The sequence below is a fragment of the Vombatus ursinus genome, unplaced genomic scaffold (assembly GCF_900497805.2).
Source record: "Vombatus ursinus unplaced genomic scaffold, bare-nosed wombat genome assembly UNPS02014813.1, whole genome shotgun sequence".
Lineage (NCBI taxonomy): Eukaryota > Metazoa > Chordata > Mammalia > Diprotodontia > Vombatidae > Vombatus > Vombatus ursinus.
In genome coordinates, this window is record NW_020954591.1 from 13819949 (window position 1) to 13827959 (window position 8011).

Here is an 8011-nt window from a genome sequence, read left to right on the forward strand (position 1 = left end):
TTTTTTACTCCTTTATCATCTTTATTTCCTCCTTTCCCCCAAATTTCCTATGGGAGGTGGTTTTATAAGCATTGTCACTCAACAGAGATATATTCCTTTCTTCTGGCTGCTGGACTGACCAATTATTTCAAAAGTTCTGAACCTTAGAATTTTAGCTATTATCATTGCTGTTCCCCTCCATGGAAGATATTAAATAACAATGATGGTAATGATGGTTGATGTTTACACATAGCTTTCAGCTTCCAAAGAATTTTGCATACATTTATTCTATTTGATTTTTACAGCAATTCTGTGAAGTAGGTAGTGAAAATATCTCTGTTTTACAGATGAGGCCCAGAAAGGTTAAGCCGGTTGGCAAACACAGGTAGTAAGTAAGTGGCAGAGCTGGGATTTGAATAAAATTTTTTTCCTACTACCCCAAATATCTTATCTAGTGTAGTGCCTGGCACATAATAAGCACTTTAAAATGCTTATCGAGATATCCATCTACTATAACAAGTAGCATTTGTGACTTACTGACCGCTAAGTGATGTAGTGGATAAGAGTACTGGGCCTGCAATCAAGAAGACTTGTCTTACTGAGTTCAAACCTGGTTTCAGACACTTACTGGCTTTGTGGCCCCGGGCAAGTCACTTAACCCCTTCTGCCTCAGTTCCTCATCTGTACAATGAGATGGAGAAGGAAATGGCAAACTGCTCTAGAATCTTTACCAAGAAAACTCGAAATAGGGTCCCGAAGAGTTGGATACTAATGAAAAACAACTGAACAACAACAGAAGTGCTAGGCACTGTGCTGAGTGATTTACAAATATAATCTCATTTGATCCTCAAAATGACCCCGTGAGAAAGGTGATATTACTCTCATTATTCATTGAGGAAACTGTTAAGTGACTTGCCCAAAGTCACAGAGCTAATAAGTATCTGAGGCTGTTTGAACTCAGGTCTTCCTGACCCTAGGTCCAGTGCTCTTTCCACTGGGCCACCCAGCTGCCAGTCTACCTACCCATCTAGGCACCTACCTACCCACCCGACTCCCTATTTACCTACCTATCTATCCCATGCTCCTTGACATAAGAGGTTATTTTGCTGATCTCAGTTGTCATGGCAAGAGGAACTACTTTGTGTTTGTACCCCAGTGTTTTCCAAATAGAAAGAGCCACGGATGCATGGGTTCCAACTGCTGAGAACAATAATTGCACATGGAAACCCAGAAGGGTTCCTCCTGCCTATTAAGTGTAGCTGTGATGTTATAGGAGGGGAAATTGAGAGGACAGGTGAAGAATGCAGCCTCAGAAAACCACAGTCAAGGGAGGTAGCATAATGGAGAGGGCACTGGACTTGAAGTGGGAAAGACCCGGCTTCCAATCCTGCTTCACATAGTTCCTTGATATGTAACCTTGGGTTAGTCACTTAAACTTTTTGTGGCTTGGTTTTCTCATCTGTAAAATGGGGGCATCAACTTTATTACTTCTATCTCTATTCCAGCTCTAAATTTATGATCTTCCCCCAATTTTCGATCTTGCCTGGTTTCATTGAATAGACAGGCCCCTCCCTATCTCCCTCCTCAGGAGAATGCTGATCGCAAGACCATCCAGAGACTTTGATTATGGGGAACAAAGTGGAAGGACTTATTTCTAGTGGTGGGAATCCTGAAGGAAGGAAAAGTAATGAGTGTTTTCTTATCTTCTTATATCTTTGAGTGTGAGGTCTTTCATAATAATAATGGTAGCTGCCATTTTCATAACATTTCACATACATTTGTTTCTTGAAAGAGCCCTGTGAAATACTACTAGAATTATCCCCATTTTATAAATGATTAAGCCAAATTGAAGCAGCTAAGTGGCACAGTGGATAGAACACCAGGCCTGGAGGCAGGAAGATTCCTCTTCCTGAGTTCAAACCTGGCCTCAGACACTTATTAGCTGTGTGACCCTGGATAAGTCACTTAACACTGTTTGCCTCCGTTTCCTCATCTGTAAAATGAGCTGGAGAAGAAAATGGCAAACCATTCCAGTATCTCTGCCAAGAAAACCCCAAATGGGTCATGAAGAGTCAGACATGACTGAAAAACAACTGAACAACAAAAATCAAATATCGACTCAGAGCGGTATAAGTGACTTGTCCATGGTGATTTTCCTTGACTTCAGATTTAACCACCCCCGACTCAGTAAACTCCAATGGCTCCCTATTATAACTCCTCTGTTTGGGTTTTAAATCTATTCACAACCTGTCCCCAACCTCTCTTTCCAGCCTCGTTAACATTATTCCCCTTCCAGGATGGTTTCAGAAAAATCTTGGGAAGATTTGTATAAACTGATACAGAGTGAACAGAACCAGGAGGACAATTTATAAAATGACAACAATCTGATAAAGACAAATAATTTTGACAGAATCAGGAACTCTGATCAGCATAATGACTAACCATAATCTCAGAGGACTACTGATGAAATGTGCATGTTACCTCTCCACAGAGAAGTGAAAGACTCAGAGTGTAGAATGAAACATTTTTTTGGACATGACCAATGTGGAAATTTGTTTCACTTGGCTATACATGTTTGTAATGCAAGTTTTGTTTTTAGTTTATTATCACTTGGGGGTGGGGAGGGAGGGGGGAAAAGAAGGTAAATTTTTGCTGGCTGAAAAAAAATAAAATTAAATTAAAAAAATTATTCCCCTTCCTATATAGTCCAAGTCAAACTGGCCTTCTCTGTGTTCCTCAGATGCTGCATTCCATTTTCTATTTGTATGCCTTTCTATTAGCCATCTCCCATACCTGGAATATTCTTCTACCTCAAAGAATGCTATCTTCATACTATCTTCAAGATGAAACTCAAGCATCACCGTTTATAGTGACATACGAACTTTTCTTGATTCACCCAACCCTCCTTTCCTAATTGTTTAGTTTTTAACTGTCATGTATTAATTTTGTATTTATTTTGAACGTAATTATTATCTCCCTCAATAAAATATAAGATCCTGGGTAGCAGGGATTTTCTTTTTGTTTTTGTATCCTAAGCACCTACCACAATGCCCAGATCATAGTAGGTACTTAATACAGATTTGTTGGTTGATTGAGCAACTGACTGATTTTCACACAACCAGTCAAGTATGAAAGGCAGAATTCAAACCCATAGGTCTCTTACCTTCAAGTCCACCACTGTTTTTTCTATGCCTTACTGTCTCTGTAATGCAGGTGGCCTATGAGAAAGTGACTTATCAACAAACTCAGCTCATTCTTTCCCTTCTACACTTTTTCTACCTCTTCTCCTTTCCAGGACAGCCCTGCATGGGAATCACTGTAACTTCACATCTTCTCCTGTCCTCATCTCCAGTCCTATCTTGATCTCCTCTTCTCAGTGTCAGGTAGAAATTGTGCCTGTTACCACACACAACCTACACAGATTTCCCCCATCTCACACACACATACACATACATGCACACAGAATGATACCACCTAAATACATAGTCTGGGACCCTCTGATGCTTCGTGTTTCAGGTTGAACATCACTGTCCTTCATCTCTGCCACCCTCAAAGTTGAGTCTCAATTGAGTTAGGTTAATCAGAGTTGAAATTGGGAGCAGCTGAAGAGTGGGACCCATTAAACAAAGTGAATCCCCAGGAGGAAGGTTTTTACTGGGAGCTGGTGCCTTCCTCCTGGGAGTAGATCCTGTTCATAGCTGATGATGCTGTCCTACTAAAGGAGCATGCAGCCTGGTGAACTCTTTACCACTTCTGTGTGTTCATGAAACCCTGAAGGCTGGGCAGAGTGGGTGGCGGATGAAGTTAAGTATGACAAGTTTTGGTGGCATTCTAAGCACCCATATGTGCTTCCAGGACTAGTGAGTTAAAATGCTCGACATTTTTCTTTATCCTTTCTTAGGGGTGGGAGTTTTTTTTTTTCCTCCCTGAGCTGTTTTTATTTAATCTTGACTTCCTGGCATTGTTGATTTTGAAGTTTAAAATGAATATCATTTTAGAGGAATTCAGTTTCTGGCATAAAAGAATGTAGCATAGACATACACACATGCTGGCTTCCTAATTTCTTTTATCTGCATTGTACCAACATTAAAGAACATTTCCTGAGAGCCCACGGGGTTCCTGGCACTGGAAGCTTCAGGAAAGATGTATAGATGGGAATCAGAAAAGAATGTGGCTCCTGCCCATTAGGAACTACAAAGAAGTACTGTATAGGTATTTGGATATATATTTTAAAAAAGACAGCTAGAGATAAACAAGCATAACAATTGCATTTTCTTAAATTCTAGGGTGAAGATAAACATTTAAAACAAAATCTTCTTCTCCCATTTTCCCCTTCAGGTTTTCAATCAATTAACAACATTGATTAAGTACCTGCTATGTGCCAGGCACCGCGCAGGGTGTGTGGTGGGGTATATTAAAAAATGAATAAGGCATGGTCTCTACCCTCAAAGACAAGCACAGGAAATCTCACATAATAAGGTCATGTCCATCCAATTATATCTTGCCTAATGCCCAAGTCTAGGGAGCAATTATTTATTAGAAGAAGCTCCCACAACTTCAATGATTCACAGAATTTAGAGTTCAAGGTACCTCAATAGCTGAAGTAATCCCACCATTGCCTGACAAGTGATCATCTGGAATGTACTTGAAGATCTCTAAATAGGGGAAATCACCATCTTTCCATGCAGCCCACCCCACATATGGACAACTTCAGCCAAGGGGAAATTATTCCTATCAAGTCTAAATTTCTCTCTTTGCCACTCCCATTCACTACTCTTGGTTTTGCCCTTTGGGGCCAAACAAAACAATTCTTCTTCCAAAAAACAATCTTTCAAATACTTAGAGATAGCTATCATACTTCTCTCTCCCCTGTCTTTTCTTCTTCATGTTAAATGTCTCCCATTCCTTGAACCAATCCTAAGATGATACGGCTGAGCCCTTTTCAAGGCTGCTCATCCACCTCTGGTGTCCACCTGTCATACACCTCTCACCCGTGGCTCCAAGAAGTTGTAGTATGTGCAGTAGCCATACCCTAGTAAAATCATCTCAGCAGCTGGGCTACACCAGGCTAAGGGTAACTGAGAGGCCTCAAACCCATTGGTGAGTTAAGGAAGCATGTGAAGACTTCTCTTGGCAGAATGGGAGGATGAGAACAATTTGTTCCGATGGCAACAAAGGTGACTGAAGCAGGCCCTGTGGAGCACTTAGGGCTTGGTCAAACATCTAAGACATCAAGGTCATCTGCTGCATCCTGGGCCATCTCCAGTTGTTTTAACTTTTGTCCTGCCACTGGACTTTGATGACTCTGGAAGACAAAGTGAGGATGATGACCTTTTACAACTCTGCCTCACTTGAATCCAATTCATATACAAGTTAAGACATCACCCATTATCCACGATTTTACTCCAACATTCTGATGTCCTTGGTCCTCTTGGAAAATGAAGGATGGACAACAACAACATGGCATGGAATCAAGGACTTTCCCCATCCTGTTTGCATCACCATCTTGGTTGAATTTTACCCCTCTTCTCACCACCCTTATCCCCCGCCTCCAATCTTTGGATATACTCCAGTTTATCAATATATTTAAACTGTGGTACTCAGAACTGAACCAAGTACTCCAGATGAAGATGAGGGTAGATGACAGTAAGACAATCCTTGTTTCTGGAAACTAGGACTTTCTTAAATGCAGCCCAAAATTTCATCTTTTTTCCCCTAAGGAATGTGTGCCAGGATGCGTATGGATTGTGTTAGCAGCCATGGACTCTGTGGAGCAAGAGACTTCTGGGAAGAAGGACAAGTTGGGGTTAGTGTTAACAGGAAAATCTAGCAGAGGATGAGGGCAGGAGAGAGCAGTAGTCACACACAAAGCCTGCTTGTTAGTTGTTGAGAATAAACTGAGGCAACCACTTGCTATGACTGGGTCAATTGACTGCTAGCAGACCAGCAATAAATGAGATAGCATAGTTGAATATTCTTTATTCCATCTGCACCTGTAAGAGATGTTTTTCTGACCATGGAGCCCATCTCTAGGGTTTCCCTATTTTCTAGGGGAGGAGACCCAAATCCCTTGAGGGTGGATGTGAAAAACATTCTTTTGTTAATTATTTTAATCATAATTAAATGTCTTACTTTAAAAAAAAATAGGATCATAGATATGGAACTGGAAGGGGCATAATTCCCTTCCCAATTCCCATCCACCTTCCCCACTTAACAGATGAAGAAACTTAGGCCTAGAGAGGTTGGTGACTTGCTTAAGGTCACAGATAATCAGCATCACAGTTGGGATTTAAACCCAGGCCCTTCTAGCTACAGCCCTTTCCATTCTGATCCATTGCTCTTGACATGTTCTGCTAGCTTGGTACAAACAGTTCATATGATTTTAGAGAGATCCAGTCAATCTGAGGTGAGGGCTAGAACCTCCAGGTAAATTTGTTTCTAAAATACCCTGTGTGGAACCCAGTCATCCATGGGAATAGCAAAATAGAATGAAAAATGGAAATAATAGGAGGGAATGGAAAGGAACAAACATTTACAAAGAGCCTACTGTGTGCTAGACACTATACTCTGCTAAGCACTTTACAGATATTATCTCATTTGATCCTCACAACAACCCTGCGAAGTAGGTACTATTATCATATTCATTTTACAGTTGATGAATCTGAAGCTGACAGAGGTTAAGTGATTTACCCAGGGTTACATAGCTAGTAAATGTGATAAAATTCTAGGTAGAATTCAAACTTGGACCTTCCTTTTAGTTTTCAAGTTCCTTGAGGGCAGGAGTTGTTTTTTGCCTCTTTTTGGATCCCCAGAGCTTGGTGCACTGCCTGGCATATAGTATGCACTTAATTAGTGTTTATTGATTGATTCACAACACCATCTCCCCTATTGTATTCACTGGGACATATGGCAACAGGAAACTAAAGGATAATTGTGTTACAGACTATAAATGCTGGAGGACTTTGGAGAAGGGAAAGATTATGTCAGGGAAGACTTCGTGGAGGAGATGGGGTTTGATCTGAGTCTCAAACGATCAGTAGTATTTGGATAGATAGATGGAAAGGAGATGGCTGGACAATCCAGGTTTGGGGAACAACATTAATGAAGGTAGGAAGAATCTTTTTAAGATCAGATCTATATATGGCCAGTATAGTGGATTCTGGGTCCTTCCCTGCCAAGTAAGAGTTCATTTACTCCTTCTTGTTTGGGCCAACAGTATGCACAGGAAAAAAAGATGAATGAGCTATTATAACCAGTATTGCTGTTTTGCTTTTATAGCTAGGGAGAGTGCATTAGTATTTGTGAGTATTAAACCAGTAACATCACAGTTCCTGTTAAACCAAATCTAGAATTAATACTTGAACTAAAACCAGTCTTATTTCTTCCCAAGTTTTGTGGGGCAGAAAGGGCAGTAATGATTGTGAGGTGGGAAGGAGAAAGGACCTATCTTGCATTCATTTTGCAAGAATGTCCTTCGCCTCTCAGTCAATCAATTAAAAAGTATTTATTAAGTCTCTACTATCCTCCAGGCCCTGTGTTAGGTGTTAGAGATATCAAGATAAAAATAATAGTCCCTGCCCTCTAGTGCCCTGCACTAGAATGTAAGGAGCCTACATTCTATTGGGGGAGAAATCATGCACATAAACAAATACATGCAAGTTACATACAAAATAATTATAAGGTACAATCCTCTCCTGGAGCTATTCGATTAAAAGGCTATGGTTGTTCCACCCTTACTTACAACCCATTTTCTCTGTCTCTTTAAAGCTTATATATAAGCTGCTTATCCAGGCTAGCTTTGCTTTTCTGTGAAATTTGATTTCTTCATCGATGGTTTTAACTTATTAGCTTCTTATTAGCCATGTGGCCTTGATGTGGGTGCCATCTTTACAAAAGGAGAATTAGCTTGGTGGCAAGTCTCTCAGTTAGCCAGAGGCACATTCTTCATCTCTTAGAGGTTATCTTGACCTTGGAGTCATCTTTAATTCTTCTTCTTCTTCTTCTTCTTCTTCTTCTTCTTCTTCTTCTTCTT